Source organism: Echeneis naucrates, chromosome 14 (assembly GCF_900963305.1).
Source record: "Echeneis naucrates chromosome 14, fEcheNa1.1, whole genome shotgun sequence".
Taxonomy (NCBI): Eukaryota; Metazoa; Chordata; class Actinopteri; order Carangiformes; family Echeneidae; genus Echeneis; species Echeneis naucrates.
The window spans coordinates 13,893,247-13,913,789 of record NC_042524.1 but is presented as its reverse complement, the minus strand read 5'-3'; the positions used below and the strand labels follow the sequence as shown (position 1 = coordinate 13,913,789).

The 20,543-nt window shown below is 38.8% G+C and overlaps 1 protein-coding gene across 4 annotated transcripts in view; it reads right to left on the bottom strand.

The window, feature by feature from the left end:
- The window catches only part of npas2 (neuronal PAS domain protein 2), a 35,471-nt gene extending 15,654 nt beyond the window's left edge, over positions 1–19,817 (bottom strand). For 2 of the 4 annotated variants that reach the window (XM_029518775.1, XM_029518776.1), the window contains exon 1: positions 4,873–5,108. The gene's annotated coding sequence lies outside the window, so the exon portion shown is untranslated. The other 2 variants (XM_029518777.1, XM_029518778.1) reach the window with 2 other exon arrangements.
- Between the last annotated feature and the right edge of the window lie 726 nt (positions 19,818–20,543).

The following is a 20,543-nucleotide window of genomic DNA, read 5'->3' as shown; positions in this document are numbered from 1 at the left end:
TTATCACTAAACTGCATCAGCACTGGATATGTGGGACCTGGCAATAATTACTACACACTACATTGCAATGACTTGCAAAAGTGATTTACTTTTGTCCAGCAACATTTACAGAGAATATGGAAACTGTTCACATTCCCACATTTTGTTACATCGAAACTTACTAAAATCTATATATTTTTACTTCATCAATCTTTTCCTAAATTCTGTTTCCACACTTTGCTACTACACAATATTCTGCGATGATAAAATGAAATCAAAATTTGCGAAGTTTGTGCAAGTATATCAGGACTATTCACACTGAACCATTGAAACTTCCATCTGCAGTAAATTCAGCTGATTGGACATCATTTGGAAAGGCACACAGCTGTCTATATAAGGTCTCACAGCTGACAGTACACATTAGAGAAAAAAAAAGCCATGAGATAAGAGATTTGGCAATTGGACAAGAAGGACCTTGGAGAGAGAACTGACCAAAACCTTGACAGTCCCTTTGGCTGTGCTCCACAGAGCTGGCATGGACAACGGGGAAACTTTCAGTAGTGTGTAGTTCCAATGCAGGAAGTTGTGTGGATGAGCATACAAAGCATCGAAGACAAAAGGTTCAGACACTATTTCCTAATTCAAATTGGCGGTTTTTAACCATGAACCCAGTCTTAAACTACTTTAAAAGAAATCTTTTGTATTGACATTGTTCCCATCGCGCTTTGTGCACAAACACACACATATATAGGAAACTGTAAAAGAAGAAAGAGAAACTTTGTGATAAGAGCCCAGCACATTCAAGGATACATCTTCTACATTATTACAGAAAATGTTATTTATTATTTAAATTGGACATCAATTTGGATTTTAATGTTTACAGTAAATGCTCAACTGTAGAAACTGACCATGACATTCTGTCCAGGTACTTAAATAAATAAAAATAAGCTATCAAAGTGGGAAACAATCTTTACTCCCTCCCTGTCCACACTTACTGCCAAACTGCTGTTTAGACAGATATGTTACAAACCAATTAACACAAAAAAATACTTACTGAAATTTTTAACGAGAACTTTTGATTTCAGACAAATCCTGGAGAGGCAAATCTCCTCTGTGTCAATCATAAAATAGATCAACTAATATTAGAATATGAATACTGCTATAATGTCTAAAAACATAAGCAATTATAGGTGCGTCAAGATGCTTGCTTTATGCAGCTTCAATTCATGTGCCGTCCCTCTACAAGGTGTGTAAAACGAGACCTCAGATATCATCATACATTCTTCTAATGCACTGAGGTTAATCCACACCTTGCAAGGTTAAAAGCTAAAAAACACCTGACTCTGGTTACACTTGTGCCCTCAGGTATTTAAAGCCTTTAACTAGCAACCTGAACCTGGAAAAAGTCAGTACACTGAAGTTCAAGTCCACACTCTGGTGTGTTTGTAAACAAGCTGTAAAAGACATGGAGGCTATTACTCTGCCAATAATTACTTTATTATGGCACATTACCCCACATAGAGGAAACTTGATGTTACGCAGTTTTTTCTTGAAAGCACGTAGGTTTCATTTTAAAATTTAATGGAGGAAAGACACCTGCTGCTTCAACCGCCCCCCACCCCCTAGTCTCCCTCCCCTTTAGCCTCTTACGAGAGATATTACTGTTTCCAACCTAGAAAAAAATGCAGTAACTAGATTTTCAGGCAGGAAAGAACAGCTGTGTTTTTATCCCATGTCGCACTCATGGGATAAACATCTAACATCTAAGAAATCTTAAAAGTTAAAACCAGTCTAATTACCTTTTGAAATACCAACACATACCAAAAAACATTGTTGGCTTTGATGAGAAAAAAAAAAAAAAGTTGTAGCAGTGTTACTTCAGACGCTGCGCAGCTCACTTGTTGCTGAAGACATAATCCTCTACTGCCTGAAGTCTGCAAACCTTGTTCCCACCTCACTTTTCCTTCTTTCCCTTTTTCTGGTGCCCTTTCTGGTCTTTGATCAGTGAGTCACATAACGCAGCTACACTCTGTGCAGTAGGCAACTGACATCCTGTTAATGAAAATGAAAACCATCCCTGTCATTAATCTGAGCGACGGATCTGAAGGATTATCAGAATTTGTGTGTAGCTCTTGGTTAATGATGAATTATACAACTCAAGCAAACAGGTTGTTATAGATATCATCAACAACTTTACGCTAAGAGGTTTCTAAAGGGCATGGATGATAGGCCGGATCCTCCTGATGACCACAGATACACAGATATCTCCCTTTTGCTGTCAAAGACAGCATACCTTTAACATCGGTGACTAAGGTGTGGCTGGCATACCTTGGAGGTTTAACACACGCTCTGTGTTTAAGCCACACTGTCTCATTGCTCATTTAGGTTAAGAAAACATTATGCTTTGTAACTTGAAAGGGACTAAAATCTTCACTTTTTAACCTCAGAGCAGAGAATTGTTCTGGCATGGCTGTTGTTTGCAACAGCCAAGTCCAAGAAAACCCTACTTTGTTGATCGTCATCATGTGGGAATAGCACTGTGTAATTATACTTCCCATAATTTACCGTAATCATTATTGACTTCTGACTTGCTCAGTTACTTTTCATCTAGACAGACCCCTTTTATAAATAATTCAACTGGTAATTTCACCTTACTTTGGCTATTTATTCCTGTTACTATCGAAGTTTGTCAGTCCGACTGATATTTTACAACAGCACTGTGGTAACTATGCCTTTAATATTGCTGCTCATATTAAAATATTGTGGGTAATAACACAAATCAAGGAGCAGTACTGCTTTATTGCAATATTGGATTTCGGCATCAGTGGGATGATGCAGCTTTATTTGTCTGGTGTTTAATTTGCTGGATCAGCTCCACATAAACAGTTTCTCGATTGATTTTCCAAGACTTTATAAGAATATATCAGTAAAAAAAAACTATGTGCATCACCCACTCCTGGTCTTTAAACACCAAAGCAGAAATGCTCAGCACAGATGACTCATATCACTGGTTTACATATGTACAGCTAGTGAAAAAGTTAAAAGCCCAATCAATATCAAAACTTCAGATACTGGCTGCAATTTCTTATTTGTGGATAACTCTTCTACTTCTTCACTTCTACTTGAGGGTTAGTTTTAAATAGCTTCATAAGCATGCAGCAATGAGTAACTAATAAAAATAATAATAATATATTGTAAAAAAATATATATATAAATTAATCAGTAAAGTGCTAAGCCAAACAGTAAATTCATGAAAAAAAAAAAAAAAATTATTATCATTACTGTTGTTGATTTTATTGTTACCTTGTCTAATTAATTTCTATGACTATTTACAGAAGAAATATTGATGAAGCCACGAGATAGAACTGGTTAATTTGGTTTGCAGTGGAGCTAAAAATTATCCTCTGCTGTTGACCACAATTGTTATCAGGAAAGGACTTTTTCCCAGGGTTTATTATGTTCATGCTAATGTTTCACCTGCTTACACCCACACTAAAGATGAAACTGGTAATAGACTGTGAGTGAGAAAAGACCATATGCAAGCTTTCTGAAAGCCAACAACATTCTTGAAAAAGTACTATGTTAGTCCAGCCAGAGAGCCCACTGCGCTGATGAATGAGTTTGGCTACTTGTTCACTTATCCCTGGAGTGCCGGGTGCTACTGTCTGCTAGTCTTAAAGTTTATATTGCGTGACCACCTGTATCTGGTTTTGAGCTGCTAGGTCATGCTCTCAGGTTAACACTAACAGGGCCTGGACAAGTTTACCATTCGTCAATCTGGATATGTTTAAAATCAAATCAATACATTTTGTTTTAATAGGTAGTATGTTTTCACTGTATATAATAATAAATCATATTTATAACCATGAACTCGTTGCATTTCCCCATAAGATGGGAATTACAGTTAAACATTAACCTGACCAGCAAGCATCTGCTGGTCATATTAGTCCACATATACAGTAAAAATAGGCGTGCATACACTAAGTGTGGACATAAACACAAAAATTCAATGCTTCTCAAATCCAGTTCATTTCTTTTTAATATATCAACAAGCCATCTATATATTAAATATAGATGATTTCCTTCATTGGAAAGAGGCCCGTTTTTTTCTGTTGTGATTTCTGTTGTAGGAAAGCTCTCTGTGAGAGATAAGGGAAGAGGAGGCCCCTCCGTCACACATGTATAAATGAAAAACACTGGGACTGCCGATGAGTGCACTCAGTGACCCTTTAACTTCCTAATATGTGAATGGTCAATAAGTAATGGTGCCAGGGAAAAACAGTGCACATCTCTCTATACAACACCACGTCTGATGCAAACGTGGAGCCCAAAATGTAACGAGAACAAGGAGTGTTAGTTGGTTGGTCTGAGAAATGTGAACTCCAGTAGACTTAAGGCTGCCAGGTTGGGTAACATCAGTCTAACATAACCCTGCTGAGAAATTATTCAAGGAAGTCTGTCCCTGTGGTATTTAACATTTTGCTTATGTGCGTCTTTGAGGAGCCGATGACGAAAATCCCTTCAGTGTTTTGTCATGAATGTCACCAGCAATGGTGCAACGGGGGGAAAATAGGTTATTTCAACCTTGTAACCAGGGCACTTGATGACTGAGAGCTGAAAACATGTAAGCAGCGTTCAAGAGCGCTGGCCGGCTGCGTGGAGCTAATACAGACCCCTGTAGTTGACAAACATATATATGTTCAGCCTGCACAGCTCTGGGATCTGGTAGAAAATCATTAACTGGGTCTTGACATGCGGTCGACCACCTCCACTTGAATTTGCAAAGAGGCCACTCCTGAACTTTGACGTTATACACGGTGGAGACGGGCGGCAGCGATTATGACAACATTAAGACTGACGCGAAACTGAGATCTTAAATTCAATCTCACTTACCTTGAAAGCGGCTCTCCAGCAAAAATCCACGCCTAACTTTGATAAATCCACTCATTTTTTTTAATTCCCCTTCTTCTTTAAACTACAGCATAGCGGCTGACCCACGGAGAGCTCAGAAAGCCTCCAATTGCATAACAACGCCTTAAGTTAATAATAACGCGCTGTTATTAATCGCCGGTGAGCTCGTCTGCGGCTCGACAGTCCCGATTTATCATCAAACTGCCGAAGAGAAAAAAAAAAAAACCTGTTCAGTTTTGCGGGCTGTGTCCGTCCGTTTTTCCAGGCAGTGTACTCCACATCCTACCGCTGGCAGGGGCTTGTAAACAGGACCGAGTGGCTGGGAGCGGAGAAAGTAGGTCAGCTGGTAGCTCAATACTCGGCCAGCGACGGCAGCGGCTGGGCGACACCGACCGAGAGAAAAGCCTCGGTGACCGGGAGGAGGGGATTGTAATCTTTATCACGTGCTAAATGCATAATAGACCACACTGAGACACACTCGGGACCGTCAACAGGAACCGCCTATATGTGTGTTTTGCAGCTGTGAATGGTACGGTCTGAAGTGAAGCCTAATACCACTTGGCCATGCAAGCATGACAAGGAGTCCTCGATGTATTAAGGTTAGTTGCACATTTATCCTGAAAGACCGGCCTGTTTCTTTTTTTTTTTTTTTTTTTTTTTTTTGACGAACCTCAATGGGGGCCTGGACTTTTGCCAGTAATGCAAAATGTGGAAGAGCAAAAGTGATCATCATGAGTTAGATGTTAATTATGAATCCCAGAGACTGCGTGCCAGTCTGGGGAGCTTCTGAGAAAATATGCTTGTTAAAACTCCAAATTTGTGTAATGTCTGTTTATTGTTCAGAAATTACTGTCAAGACAAGGTGTTCTTTGAAAGGCCTCTCTCGATCTACCTCTCTTATTCCAGGGATTGATCCATTCACAGCAACGCCCACATTACTACAGCCCATATATGTGATGCGTTTTGCAGCAGGTTGTTTTAACCTAAAGTTCAATTTTTATCTGGCCAAGGGACAATGTCTTTGTCAGGAGGAGGTCAGAGTAGATGGGTGGAATATGATGTAGCAATGATCAGTTCACATGTGAAAATAGCAGCTCGTTGTTTCTGTTTTCCATGACCAGTCAACAAATTTAAAGTTGTCCAAAAATGATTGCATCAAACCCAAAGCATATCTTCCTACATCTAACCAAGTGTAGGTAGGCCCATGAGTCGTATCAGAGGTTGAAAAACACTACCAATATGGTTGTCTGAGGTCAAAAAATACTTTCATCACATCTTTAAATAAAAAAAATTTTTTAATTCAGCTCAATGTTTCACACCCTTTGGGATGCAAAACACTACAATTTCACCTACACCCTAAAAAGTTGGGAACCACTGAGTTTTTTAAACTTGTTCCAAGATTGATGCTACTATCAGAAGTGCTTCCATTGTTGGCTTAAATGGTGGATCGTGTACTCTTGAATACACAAGTGTAGAAGAATAAAAAACTATTTGAATTTGAAATAGAACTTGAGAACTGTTACTGAGTTTTTAGTTTTTATATATGGTTGAGAAATCGTAAAACAACAACAATAACAAACTAGGAATATTAAAGTATTAATATAAGACTCATGGTTTGAAATGTGTGTAATTTTGATCATCATACTGCATTCACATAGTGTTAGCACAGCTCTTTAAATGAAATATACTACATGAGAATGTATTGTGGGGTACATAGGTACTTTTACCTAAATGCTAACATGGTCACGGCGATAATGCTAAAATAGTGATATTTATATTATATAATGCTTAACATGGTCACCATTCTGGTTACACCCATTAGCATGCTAATCTCTACTTAATCAGCGTCATTTAGTAAAATTATTCGAAAATTTAAGTGCTGGTCAAATTAAATAATTGACGCAGTGGTGCTATTTGATGAAAACTTAAATTACTACAATCTATCTTGATGGAGGCATGAATGTCTACTCCTACTTTATTTTAATTTGAGTATTTCAGGGTGGGCCAAAGTGGTGGATGACAGTGCCGTCCCATTCACAGCTGACGAGCACAGGTGAACAGTGACATATAACACTGGCCCAAAGTCTGATTCAAACCAATAATATCACTAAACTGTACATGGTAAGGGCAGCCAGGCGGCATAATGATTAGTGCTCACAATAAAGCTGTGTTTGGTTCCCGGGTCCGGGGCCTCCCCGTGCCCACATGGGTTTCCTATGGTTTCCTCCCATCCAAAGACATGCATGTTGAGGTTAACTGGTGAGTCTAAATTGTCCGTAGGTCTGACTGTGAGTGTGAGTTGTTGTTTGTCTGTATTTGTTGGCCCTGTAATGGACTGGTGACCTGTCCAAGGACGAACGCAACTTCACCTAATGTGAGCTGGGATTGGCTCCAGCATCCCAATAATGCAAATGTTATGACTATTGGACATCGATCCATCAACGGCTAAACGGTTTGTTCATCATGATGATCACAGAATTTCTCTTTGGTCTGTATCAACTTAGCTATATCTGACAAATATATGACATGGAATGTGTACTTCAGATTATAATTAGACAAGGCCTCGTGGGGTAGGTTTTTGGTTTGCAGCTATTGCTTTGATGCTGCCATCTGTTGCACCCTTTTAGAACTACCTTTCCTTTCAATCCTGGTTGTTCATGTTGCATAGAAGACTTTCCTTATAGATGGTCTTGTGATAAAGGCCACTTGTCATGTAAGTTAAAAGTACAAACAACAGAGCACAAAAGCATCAACTCTTTTGACAGGTCAGTTTACAACATCGGAAAAATTTTAATGCATTCTCTCAATTCGATAAACGGAGACTTTCATAAACCATGGGCAGTTATGGCCTCCAAGTATGTTGAACATTTTTAGTGAATCATTTTATATTGTCAAATTTGTAAGGTATAATATTTCAATATTAAATACAGTCTGAGCTCCACAAAAACCTTTAACTTGTTCTAGACCCTGACCCCTAATAGTATTCATTCTTAAAATATACTCTAGATAGATTTATCTTTAAGATTAAACAAGCAAAAGAAAATTTGTTGCAGCTCAGACAGAAAAGTCTGTGAATGTGATTTCTAAGTCAAGGGAAAGGAAATAGCTCCCAGTGGCTCTCCAAGTCCTCCTTATTCAACATTTTATTATTACAATTTCCCTCCAGACGACCATAAGGTTGACGCACACAGCTGAGACAATGCTAGATATGCAGACCATTTGTCTCAATGGTCATCTCCATGTGATGAGTCACACTTTCCCAGAGCCAATTCAGACTCCAGCTGTTGTAGAAGGCCAAATTTTGATGACAGATCTGAGTTATGATATTAAACCAGTATGATATAATTTAAAACAGCTGTTCGGATACAACGTCACAGATGAGTGAGTCTCTCTGATCCTCAAAACTAAATAAGCACATCTTTGGGTTATGTAGACAACTGAATCTTTTGTGTTTTTCCTTTAGTGTTGAGATGATGATATCTAACAGTTGTTGACTGCAGGTATAGTGAAATTTTTTGCACACAGCTATTAAGTTAGATAAGTTCTCTACAGAGCTACAGAGCCCCCCAAATATAATATGCTGACAATAGAAATGCAATTCAACTGTTGGCTCTTTCTGTGTGGGGCTCCCACTGTGTATCACACTGGGGCTCCAGTTTCTCTGATATGACAGTCAGGTGGATGACAGACGTAGTTCTGGGTAAAGCCCAATGGCAATCATTTTCTTCTCAGTAACGATGGTAACTTGTAGATGTTGGTGAAATAAATATAGTAGACTGGATTGCAGCACATAAAGTACAGTACAGCTGATCAGAAGCCCATCTGCAGTAAGTTTTAGGTAAGCACCAGGTGATAAAAATAACACTATGTACGACACATAGAGAACAATGAATTATTGTAACCTGCGCCTTGCAAGTTGCTAGTAAAAGAAGTCCGGTCAAATGAACTAAATGGAAATCGACATTACAAAAGTGACTCAACCCAGACAAAGACATGATGTAAAGTATGCTGTCAGCCAAGACTATAAGATGACTGCAAACAGAAGTATTCTATTCACCTGGAAATGTTTTAGGAATATAAAATTATTACCAATGCATGTGTCATTATGTCTACAACTATGTCTATCTATTAATATTCTTTCCAACATCAGCAGCAACATTGGAGTTCAACCAAACATAGAGTCATTTTAAGCCACATTTGCAGACTAAAATGTTCATGTAAGTAAATAATAGTGATCATTTATGTTTCAGGCAAGTGCAGTTACTGATCAGGGTTTTTCCATTCACAAGATCTATTCCATTCAAGAGATCTTTTACTGAGGAATTTACAGGATGGGTGAAGGATGTGTAGTCGATTTGGATTATAATGGACCATAATGGTTTCTTGAGGCTTCATTTATCAGTTAACAGAAAGTGTCAGAAAGAATGTCAACACTGGAGCACATTCCCTTACAATTAATAACAATAGACCCACGTGTATATGAACACAACAGTGACAACACAACAGCCACAGTAATACTGTATACTTTATGTCTTGGTTTATAGTGACACCAGATCTTAAAAAACACCAGCTGACATTGAGGTACTGAGGTTTCTAATGATAGCCAATTTTGATTACAGATACAGATAAGTGTTTCAGAGAAAGCAAAAAAGACCACAAACAGATGTTAAATAAGTAAAACAGATTATATGTGGGTCACAGGGAGACATTGTTGCTCCAGAGGTAGATGAGAGGTTAGGGCCTCAAAAGTGACCTTCAACACACAGAAATCATGATGCCAACATTCTGGACACAGCACTTTTGTGTTTACCAACTTGTCTAGTCTGCAAACGCTTTACACCAAAGGATAGTGTAGGGATGGGAAGGGCAAGGCACGGCTGGTTTTCACTCTAGGAATTTGTTCCCAACATTTTGTGTAAAGTTACTAATATTTTTTTAGTGGCTCTTCATAGTTTTTGTTTTTGCCATCACTATTTTCTATCAGTCCCAGTGAGGCATGCTTAGTGTAGTAATAGAAGACATTAATGTTCTTCAATGAGCTGATGATTTCCGAAGGTCGTCAATGAACAATTTAAAGCTCAAAGAGTTTCTACTATGAATTTAACAAGATTCCTATTTGCTTGAAAGAGCCAAAGACCGATGTGATTTAGCTGGGATGGGATGTTATTCTCAAGAGCAGCCAAACTTTTAGACTTACAGCAATTAAGTTGATTAATCTTTTCAACCGTTTTAGGATGCCAGGGTTGGTCTGTCAGTCAGGTCCCATATTTGGTCCATATTTGATCAGAGTTTCCTGATGATATCCTGGTGACCTTTTCTCTTGTCCCTCCATGAGGTTCAAATTTGTGGCTTTGAGTGAAAAGCTTATCCTGAATGAATGGGAATGAAATCCAACACTTTGGATATTGGACAAATATCTGCTCTCTACACCTCCATACAGCTCATCTGTATTTTGTGCCAAGCTCTAATTGGCAAGTCTTAGCTTGCTAACATAGCGAACTATGAAGTAAATATTCAACCATCAGCTTGTTAGCATTACCTTTGTGACAACGACTTATTGATGTTAACCTAATGACATTTGGATTTAGATTAAAGCACTACAGTATCAAAGTACAGTGTCATATGCAAGGCTGTAAACTCATAAGTCTGAAATAAACATCTTACCTGATGAGTTGAACCTCTACAGTGACACACAATGTGATGTCTACAAGTAACTGAAAACATTTTGCCGACAAATGAACGCAGGGTCAACTGCTGTTTGTTATGTAACAGAGTCGATGCTGATAGAAAGTACAAGCACACTAATTGGCAAGCACACTTGCCACACAAGAACACAAGCCCACTTTAGCTATGCTGGGGAAGTGAAAAATACCAGTGACGATAGTGAATGAGGATCAAGCTAAACTAAATTGTTGCTATGCCAGTGACCAACAAGTGCGAGACATCTACGATTAATAAAGATCTCCCACATTTTACTGCATTATTCACCATCCGCCTACATAGAGATTAGTTCCGCTGTTTTATGTAGGTCATGCTATTGGATAATGAGATGACATTTAGTGTTCATAAGCAAGCCTCGCTACATAATTAATGCTCAGTGTTGGGTTCTTTACATCCTGTACCTTTGTCCAGACTGCTTGGCTTTCATATCTGTGAAAAACTGGATTATTTTGATAATCGCTCAGACGTTAAGCCATATTGCCTCCAGCTACATCTGTGATACTGGTATTGATGATGTCATCCTGGCCCTCTGCTGAGGCACTGACTGTCATTAATTAGACTGTGGCACTGCTGTTCACTCTGTGTTCCCATGGTAACAATGTGTGGTGTCTATTTTCCCCCATCCAAGGCAGCTACGTCCATTAAGCTACTGGTTTCCATTTTCTTCAGGTCTGGGGATATTTTTCACACACAAACCCGTTTGCTAGTCTAATGAATAATAATAATAAAAAAAATGGCAGAAAACCTTTCTGGCTGAATGAGCTCCTCATTATAACAACCTAAGCTCACTCTCAAAATATTCCTACAGTAGTGATGACCGATTTACTGGTGATTTAGCCTTAAAAGGTGACTCAACAACACTGCAACAGCAACAGCACACAGCAACACTGAAATTCAGTGTATTTTCTGCTGGATACTGTTTGAGATATATTTTTTACCTGAACACTGCAAATCTTTGAATTTTATAGCTGACGTAAGAAAGCTAAAGCCCTATTTTAGATCACTGCTTATAATCAGTGCATGATCAAAACAGAGTATTTCCTTGCGTATGGAAAGATTGATTATGCTGAATGCTTCGGAGCTTCTCCTTCTCTCAGAAAGGTAAGAGCATCTCATCAACAGTAAATGCTCCACTTGCATTCACTCAAGAAAATCACCTCATCACAGGAAATGGTGGGTTATTTCTACAGACTGAGTCTTCTCCCGCTTTGCACTGCTAGCTAGCTTGAAGTTCCATGAGGACATTTTGTACCATGTAATCCAGAATGCATGAGCACCACTGGCTACATCTGTAGACCTTATTCAAGAGCAGAGCAAGTAAATTGGAACGGTATTATAGAATGAGCTATTCAGCACATTTCTTACCCCAAACTGTACTCTCTTCCACGGAACAGCAAATAGAAAAAAAGGCAGTGGTCAGTAAAGAAACAAATAATTGTGCCCCTTCTGAGCTGTGCTTTCCCACAAGCTTTGTCTGTCTGAACCAAGCAGCAGCAGCCTCACATTAATCCCCCCTTGGGCAACAGCTGAACCCTTGCACTGACTGAGCTCTACCCGCTGGACAATCTTGTCACAATAGTCCAACACATCCTCACCTGCTGTGCACTAAAGGAAAAACACATGCCCTTTCCCTGTGTTCTTCATAACTGCATCTGTGTAAACAGCCTAAACGACGCTGAATCAATTACACAAAGAGGAAAAAAAATTACTATCAAATTAGTATTTATTTTCATAAATTATGATGAAGAAATTACATTGATAATGTGGTAATGGTCAGAAGCTCACGGGTTCGATTCCCAGCCTGAAACCTTTCTGCGTGGAGTTTACATGTTCTCCCCGTCCCTGCATGGGTTTCCTCCAGATATTCAGATCCAAAGACATCATGTTTGTTTTAATTGGTGACTCTAAACTGTCTGTAGGTCTGAGTGTGAGTGGTTGTTGGTCTCTGTCTGTCTCTGTGATGGACTGGCGACCTGTCCAGGGTGACCCCACCCTCACTCAGTGTGAGCTGGGATTGGCTCCAGATCCCCCCCACGACCCAGAAATGGATAAGTGGTAGAAGATGAATGAATGAATGATCAACAAATGTTTATATTTTATCTTGAAAAACCTGACATCTCTTTTTTATTCACTATTGTGAACTCCCATCATAACTATGGAGACATTTTACAAACTACCTTGACTAACTTATATCAACTGACTTCAAATAAACAAATAAATGAATCATTCTTGTAATTTGCGTATGAAGTGAGCTCATTCATTTTCAGTCTAGAACTATAAATTTTATGACTTTTTTTTCACTCATTCTGGGTTTATGTTTCATGCTTATTCAACAACATTTGTCAATGATGATGTGCCTTGTAATTACACATTCGCCACACAGCACTGTCTCGCAGTGGGTGGCCACAACATTTCAATGAGAAAGCAGAACTATAAAACAAACATCCTTTCACCAGGTAGATCTACTCTCAAATTTCCTTTATAATTATATTCTTTCAACAGGTCTAAATGAGTCACCAAATTATTTCAGGCCTTTTATTGTCTGCTGCTGCTCAGGAAAAGATGCAATTACCTAAGGCAGTGTGTGGGCAAATATGTGGGTCACATTTCTAGGGCATGGGTGGAAAGGGCAATGCAGCTCTTTCTTTGTATCACTGATTCCAACATAGATTGCAGGTAAAATCTTTGATTAAAAGAACGTAAAAATGCATGATTATTGTACAAGTCAAACCCAAGGACACACTTCCAGCTGATAACCAGAATAACATTATAATGAATCCATCACTGAGCATCTGTAAAACCACAAGCAGCCACGCTCTTTTGCACAGGCAGTGAACTCAAATAGCCTTCTGCAAGCAGTCTGTGGAAAAAATTACCTTATGTCTCCATTCCTATCTATTGCTATTTCATTTTCCTTGTTATGAAACTCTGCAGTCCATATTTCAAAAGTGTCCAACTGAAAGCACAAAAACTCAGGTTATTCTTAATAGATAAAAGCAGCTTGTTGTGAAAAGCTCTATCCATGAGGGAACAGGCATACAAATAGCCAAATACTGAGCTGTACTAAGAGCAAATACTCACTTTTTATCCACAGGGACCAAAAGTAGAGGGCTGAAGACAATTCACATTTCTACATCAAAACAACAATTTAGCATATAAACTGAGTCTATTTACAATTACAGGTTTATTTTTCATGCAATTGAACATTTTAGTTGAACACAAAATAAGGAGGATAAAGCATCTCTCTTTTACCAGAAGACCTTTTCATAGGATAGAATTGTTGTACACATATTCACAATAGATGTCATGAGAAAAGTGGATTAATAGCGTCTACATTTTTAATGATAAAAGACTGATTCATTAGTTGTCTGGAAAAAACAATAATTACACTGACTTATTTTCACATGCACTGATTATTGACACGCTGGTGCCTGATTAAAGTACAATGAAATGCAGCTAATTTAGATGCTTAAAAAGGCCGCAATCCCTGTGAATGGTATTATGCGTACACATTATTCAGGATAACAGCTCATTCTAATGGCCAAACAGATTTGTGGAGTGACAGTAGAGCCCCTGCTTCGCTGTGATAATGATTCATGATTTGTTCACCCAGCTGAAGTGTCCTTGAGCAAAGCTTTAAATCAGAGCCAGTTTCTGTGACGGCGCTGTCAAATCTCACTCCAGATTGAGGAACAGATTTTCTCTACAGATTTACAGAATCACAGAATCACAGTCTGATATGTATCTGAAAGGATGCATGCCATACTAACAAAATACTTAAAATATTGGAACAGATTCCAAATTAAATTCACATAAGTCCTCGGGGAATATAAAAACCTATACAGCACTCTGCTTAACCCAGAGAATGCAGCTTGCTCTATCAGTACATCCTGTGTACAAGTGTAAGCATTTCACATTTCTTCACGTCTTCCTGACCCAAACTGGAAGTAAAACTCAAGTGTCACCACGGAGTGTGAAGTCCTATTTCAGTGTCACTATAACGACCAGGTTTTGACATCATAGATTACAGATGACCTACTCAACCTGACATGCCCATTTATGGTCTTTGGTTCTTTGGTTGTGTATTTTACTCCACAAAAACAAACCGTGTTGTAATGCACATGGAGCCAACACCCTGAGCTAAAGATCTAAATCACATCTAGGTCACACACAGGGGCCGGGCCAACACATATTGTGAAACCTTTTTTTCCTCCATCTGAAAGACAAAGGTGTGGCAACACCCATTCCTGATGGTAACCTTGTAACGAGGGAAAACTTGAACCCCGAGTTGCGTGGATCTGTATAAAACGAACATGGTCTCCAGAAAAAAAGCATGGATTCATAGACAAGAGGAATAAAAGTCTGTGTCAGATAGTGGCTGATTTTATTTTAGCTGATCCTTATTGAACATCATTGATGAAGATGGAGTATTCACACCTTTGAAAAGCAAGAACTGCCTCAAAAGTAAAAAAAAAAAACAAAACAAAACAGGTCAGCTATTGATTTTAATGAATGGAGAATGTATTGCAGCACAGTCTGTGAAAAGGGTTCACACAAAATGTTTAGATGTTTATCTCCTGAAATGCCATCACTTTACGCCAAGAAAGCAAGCAAATTTCAATAATGTGATACGCCTTGGAGCGGGATTAAGGGAACTTTAAAAAAAAAAAGAAGAAAAAAAAAAGAGAGCGGGGAGGGGGGGGCAACTAAGTGTCTTAATCATGCCCCAGTAGATCTGAGCCTGAAGCAGCTGAGGACAATAGCTGTGTGCTTTGGAGCAAGAGATCAGCAGCAAGGATGATGACGTCTGTAGAAGCAGTTATATAACTGGAGTTGAACATTTTGTCTGTCATAGTTACACGGTTGAAGAGGGTGGCATGAATACCAGAGATAGTCTCAAGAGTCATGTGCAAACAGTTTGACTGGCCAAATAAAGCCATTCTTATTAAGGCACAAAATAGGGTAACATCCTTGTTGTCTCATGAAACAGCTTCCCTCTGTCATGGTTTCAAAGGCGCCTGCAAAAGTGCACTATCAACATAATGGAGATTTGCCAGCTATTCATTATCCAACACAAAATATCACAAGCTATGCCAAGCTTACAATTCTCAATACTCATATATAGTGTAAGGATGTAATAGCATGATATAGTGTAGCTGCAGATTTGGCTCAACAAAGCTGATTGACAATTGACAAATCAACACATTGTACCATACACATGGATAGAAAAAATTGACATACAGCATTCACAGTAATATGTTGATAAACAATCATTTTGTAGTTTGCTGGATGTCAGTGAAACTAAAAATTCAGAAATGAATTGAGATAAATATAATTTCCTTATTCCTTCCACATGTAAGCCACCTCATGACTCAGATCATTAAATGGAGGAGAGTAGACTAGGAGGTGCAAATAATAACTCAAATGAACAATCATTAGAAAAACAAAATGATTCATTAAATTTACTAGTAAATTGATAAATTCTTCTCAAGATGTATGTGTAGCTTGTGATATTCAAATTCATTAATCTGCTTTACTTTTGTGTATTTAATTTTCTTCTAACTTCCTGAGGAACAAAAAGTCTTTTATTCATCTTATCACGTTTGACTGGACTCTGTTGTTTTCTAAGGAAACAGAATCAGCGCACTTGCAATAAAGGAGGCAATCACTCATTCACCATCCGTGCAGACTTTTGACATAAATCTCATCTCATCGTAGAACACAGATACCTATAGCAATACTTAAAAAGTAATGATTGCCTTTAACCCAAAGCATATACACACAATATTATAATGCTGATATGCATGCATAAGTATCATATTGCTAATATGTATGCTTACATGATCACTTAAAACACATTTGGACGTAAAGTCAAAATATTTTTAGTCTTTAAGTCTCTGTTTATGTGTGTGTGTTTGTGTATTAATAAGCAACAAGCAAAAATTCTCCAAAGGAGGAGATTATACCTTCTATGACCAGCTGAATGTCGAGCTAATTTGTGCTGATTAGTGCTGCGGTCACAAGTGGTCATATCTTTGTTTGAGCAGGACAATGTATTCCAGGACTTTACTTGGAAAAGTTTAAATGGCTGCCCAAAGGCCATACAAAACACTTGAAAGATCAGGAATTATTGTTACAGGCTCTTAAGAAACACTGGACTCTTGTATGGTTCTGATGAAAATCACACATACTTTAAATGCCTGTTTACTATAGTCAGAACGTCTGTTTCACATTTCTCTCAGCTTTTCTTATTGCATGACTTACAATAAATTGGTTTTGGTGTTGCTTTGTCTACTAACCATGCTCTTATGTCGCAGTCAGGGATCTCTTGCATTCAGGATATTTGACAAACTTTAACATTTAAATAGGGTTATATATTCTGAAAGTAGTTTCCTGAAGAATGCAATTTCAGTTATAAATTGTGCTACATGAAGGACATTTGAGCATTAAAACTAAGACCCAGGGATAAAAAAAAAACAAACTGTGAGATATTATGCCATAAAGCCTAGTGTGTCATTCCCAAGGGTAACGACTGCAACAGCCAGGTGTGAAAAAAATGTATCACGCAGGAAGCAAGACTAATTCTTCCAACATGAAATAGTTTGTACTGTGTAAAATGTATGTTTTTAGAGAAACAAACATCAAGATTCATTTCTAAAACAGCAAATGTGATTATTCATACAGTGTAAATGGTAAATATAAGCTGTTCACACACAGACAAAAACACAAACAAGCAGCACATTGTTTGAGATAGATATAGACAGGGTTAGTCATTTTCACCCTGTGATGTTAGTCAACCTGTTGTCAGATTTCACTCTACTGTATTTCATGTGTGGTTGAGATTAATCAACATGGGTTGAACATTCAACATTCATTCTATGTGGAGCACCGCTCTGTTTTCTTAAAGAGACAGAGGGGAGCAATGATCCCTTTGCAGTTGCTCAAACCTACACCATTTGTGCATGCCCAGTCACACTAAGTAGCTCTAGCAATATTCAGACTAGCATTCAGTTTAAGCTTGCAGGACATGGCCCACTAACCTACTTTCCCCCCAACATGCTCTGTAACATCAGAGACGAAGCTGTGTGTCATCAGTTTACTAACCTTCAGCACAGCATAGTTTAAGCAAAGGCATACAAAAACCAGGCACAAATATGCTTAAGCAAAAAGAGAAGACTAATAATCACAGTGGTATCCAAGAAGAAGAAATCCCTACAAGGTCTGTTGCTCAACTGACTCTAAAAGGGGGAAATATAATGTTGTAAACGGACACTCTTTGGCTTTAAATCAGCAGCGGAGTGAAGTAAAACTAAAAATAAGAACATGGGTAAAATAAAAATCTGGAGCTGTCAAGAGGATTATGATACCAGTGACATGTCATAAAGTAGCAATGATGTCTTTATAGCTATATCAACTTAAAAAAAACAACAACAACAAAAGATAAATGTTATTGAGGAAAACTCTAAAGTCTGAGACAGTTTCACCAGGATAATGCCCCGTTCTCTGTCCACATCCCTTCCCAGTACAACCTATGCATTTGTTGAACCACATTATGAATGGTTAAGCCTTAAAACCCAACACCTGCAGCCCATTCTTCCGAGTTTCTAGGTTAACATGAAACAGCAATAGTGACTGCTCAAACATTGCACTACTGACACAGGTGTCTGTTCCCTTAGCTAAACAAATGTAATAATTAGAAGACTCTGGACCTCTGGACTGGACTATCAGCTGATGACTGCATTTCTGCTTTTCGTTTGTAGTTATAGTTGTTGTTGTTGTCTGCATAATGTGAATGAATATGGTTTGTTAAAAAGTTGGTAACATCTGCCATTGGGTAAATGGTAAGTGCATGAAACAGGTATTTTTACAGTGAGTCAGGTAGCTGTAATGCACTCAGTACAGAACAGACAAGGATCCAGATAGAACTCTCACCTCTGTTCTTACGGGGGCAGACTTTAAACCTGAATAGATTATACTAACTTATCTGACCCATGATATTTGCAGATAACTAGATTTACTGTTGAGACAGGACTGAAAAATTAGCTGAAGGGAGGAGAAGATACCATGAGTCATAACAGTGGCCCAAATGTTTCGCAGCATGATATGAAAAGGAGCATATGGTGCAGCGAACAGCCCAGATCAGTCAGTCATGGAACAGCCCTTCCTGTCCCACTCAGCTGTCAGCACACATCCTCATCACTATTCATGTCTGCTGGGCTAACCTTGGCACTGACGCAGCAAGACGGCAGACTGGCTCAAGCCTCAACATGAGTGTAAGTACACGGAGACACGGCATAATCATTTGGACACTGACACGGCTTGCAGAACAATTTTCAATGACAACTGTTTTTTGTTTTTTTTTTTTTGCCATCAGCCTCCTGAACAAAGTCACTTGGCAGTAGCCAGTCAGACAATGAAATGCATATAAAAAAAACTGATTTGAATGGAACAAGTGTGGGTTTGATGATTTGCACAATCACATAATTCAGCATCTCCCATTACTTTGGAAAAACCTGTTTCTCTTTAATGCATAAAAGAACCCTCACTCTCCTCATAAATCAGAAAATAAGTCTTTGTTATCCAAATAAAGCGATGTGCCTCAACTGTATATGCCCCAAACCAAGAGCTGCTTCACATGAGGTTATGGAAACATATAGTGAGATTCAACAACGTTTCATTAACAGGGTTTAGCTTCAGTTAGACATAATACCAGAGGAAATGATATCCTCCATGTCTCTGTCCAATTATAATTGGTTAAATATAGCTTGTATTGACTGAACCTGACAAAAATGTTATTTGACTGTTGTTACTTAATTGTTATAATGATATCAACGAGTTAGTGAGAGACAACATCAGAGCCATCCGCTGATATAAAAAAGATGAGGTTTATTTGTTAAGAATGTGCTTTAAATTATAAGCGTTTGGGGAAATAGGCAATAAACGTATTTAAAATGCGATTAAAAGTTACTGCTGGATTATAACTATATATGTAAGAACTGTAGCAATTACAGATGAAGCTCACCTTGTCCTGTGGAGTAAGGGTCAGTATGATCCACGCTGACACCGGGTGGGGGGCCGATGTCCTACAATCCACAAAGTTGTCCTGAGATGAAACTGCACAGGCGCCTCTGTTTGTAAATGACCGTGTGTGAAGGAAACCGCCTCGGGAGGGAGATCCAAATTCAGATCCGGCACACACTCTTGCAAACGGACGTGGACACACACAAAGCACACACCTTGAAGTTTACATGTAGATCAGACCGGATGATCATCGGAACTCGGTCCCCGGCCGACTGAAGCCTCCACCTCAGACCGCGCCAGTCCGCCGGCAGAGCCCCGCCCACCGGAGCTGACGGGCTGTTAAATAAACTTCTGTGAGCCTGAGCGCCTGTGATGAACGGGCGGGTATACTCCAAACATGGATGAGAAAAGAACCAAAAGCGTCACTTATTCTAACTAAATTTGGCCATGCACGCGGCGAACGGTTATGAAGTCACTGTATATGGTTGATCTGTGCTGTGATTTGTGAGTCCAGCTTTACTATGGCTTGTGTGAAGGAAGTCAGCACATACCGGACTGGCTTTACAAGAGAGATTATGAAAATACAAATCCAAATGTGATGGCTCCATAGCACCAGTTTTACATGATGCACCAAGACACTTGTAGCGCCAGCTTTACTGAAAAATACTCCGCTACTAATAAAAAGTCCTGCAACTGCAATCGTGCTTGATTCAATATTATCCTAAACCCAAAGGTAAGAGCCTTAACGCGCGTTTCTTAAGGGAGGCTACAGCATTGAAATATTAAGATATATTATACTGTCAGTTCTCAGCATGACCTGCATCACCAGCACGTTAATTCATTCATCTTCCACCTCTAATCCGTTTCAACCTCAGAAATTTTGAGTCACCAATCAACCTAAACCTACACAG